Source organism: Nilaparvata lugens, unplaced genomic scaffold (genome assembly GCF_014356525.2).
Source record: "Nilaparvata lugens isolate BPH unplaced genomic scaffold, ASM1435652v1 scaffold5329, whole genome shotgun sequence".
NCBI classification, from domain to species: Eukaryota; Metazoa; Arthropoda; class Insecta; order Hemiptera; family Delphacidae; genus Nilaparvata; species Nilaparvata lugens.
Genome location: NW_024091187.1, coordinates 22,501 through 24,727, shown reverse-complemented (window position 1 = coordinate 24,727; position 2,227 = coordinate 22,501).

The following is a 2,227-nucleotide window of genomic DNA, read 5'->3' as shown; positions in this document are numbered from 1 at the left end:
CATCATTCTACTCTGGATCCTAAACTAACAAATTTACTATTTTCATTAAGTTGACAATGCGTAGGCAATAAATAAAATACATTGCATCTGATTACTTTTATTGAAAACTTTTCAAGTTTACAAAATAAAAGAATGTTACACAATAAAAAACTTATTACTATCAAACCTATACTCTGAAATATGTTTTCTTTTTGGACAAGACCTAATTTTAAAATAAGAACAAATTTACTGATGATTTTCTCAAATAGATTAGATTAATTAATTTTTACTCACTCGTGGAATTTAGCTAAGATTCCACTTTTAATTTTAAACACCTTAAAAACATTTAAATTGACTTTCAAAAGTTACATTAACAAACAAATTTTCTACTTTATGTTTAATTGAACAAATAAATGAAAAATAAGCTATAATTAGAATTTACCAATAAATGGGAGGAGCAACCAAATTTTTTGTTCTAACTCGTGGAATCTCAGGTGAAAAAAAGGTACGGAAACAAACAGGATATATTATGAACTTCCTTTACCTAGAGCAAATAAATATCAATGCTACTGAAATCTGAGTTTATATAATTCAATGTATCAACCAAATAAAGTAAATTTAAGTTATAATCTGTGTTATTTAATTGTACACTGTCAAACTTTATAAAAAATTAAATAAACTATTGTTACAATTCAAACGAGTCATTTATTCAACCTGATTTATTGTGACATTAAAAGGCGGCAGTTTAAAATTTTTTGTTTGGCGGTACGAGATTGACAAGTTTGAACTACAAAATTATTCTCTCTCAAGTTAACTTATAATATTTAATGTGACATTTTTCATTAATTTTTTTCTAACATTACAATTTGTCAATCTTTCCGAGAATGGACATGATATGTCCAAAGCTCCGCAATTTATGTAGATGCATAACAATTATAATTATCTATAGTATATTTCTTTACATACAATGCTTTTACCTATACATATACAGTTCATAATATTTTCTTCTTAGTCTATATCATGCAAATTCATCTATAATTTTGCTGTATTGTAAGCTATTGTATATAAGTGTATAAGACAGTATATATTGTAGTCTACATGAATAAAGTACTCAATCAGTCAATCAATCAATCAATCAACTCCGTCCAAATCCCGCTGCAAGAAGGCACAATCATGAATACCATGGAGTGAGAGAAGATTTGAATTGAATGAGGAAGAAAATGCTACAGTTTGAAGGATTTCAAGGTTTGATCAATAGAGATCTTATTTTATTCTCTTATTGATTCATACAATAAATACATCATCAAAAATGACAGGGAGAGAAAAAATAGGGCAACCTTCTGTGCTATTCCTCTCCCAAATTTAGATAAAGGTTACCTACACATAGTACGAAATAGGTTGAGTCTTGTAGTTGTTCACTTCACAAAATTTTCAGTCCTTAATTATCTTCACAAAGTAGTTTTTTTAAAAATTTAGATGCTTCAAAACTGAACATAGAAGAAATATTGCACATTATTATCACTAAAATAGGAAATATTCAAGAAATAATTTTGAAAGACCAAAAAACAAACTTACTTTTTCATGTCAGTTTCTTTTTTTCCATGTTTCAGTTGAACAATTTTTCATTTTATATTTTTTTTTATTGTCAATACTATATATAGCTATCTAGTCTGGAGACTAATGAGCTAATTATTTCTACCCTAACATACTACTTGAAAATGTTAACAGCGAATATCTCATTAGATGTTCTTACTGATAATGACTGTTCAATTAATATGTACACTTATGACTGTACTATAGAAGCTAGATTTTACAAATAAATGGAATTTATTTCAGTTACAACTACAGAAATTTTATACACTTTTATTTCAATTCCCAGAGATATATATTACAATGATACTAAGTGAATAATAATACTTTTTGTGTAGTTGAGAAGTTGATATTGTGGTAATTATTCATATTGAATGAAAAAAGACTAAGAAATTATGACAATTTCTTAGTCTTTTTTCATTCAATATGAATAATAATATTTGTTTTATTCAAGTTTCAAGTTTTTATTGGGCCAGTTGATCATAGAAGTTACATATATAGCCAAGTCACAATTCACATTAAAGAAACATTCAATAAATTGCACAGGTAAAATACATGCAATAGACAATAATAAATTAAACAGATCCGTTAATAAAGCAAATTTACAATTAGATCAGATAATTTAGTGGTCTCCTGTACTTGTACAGTAGTACAAGAG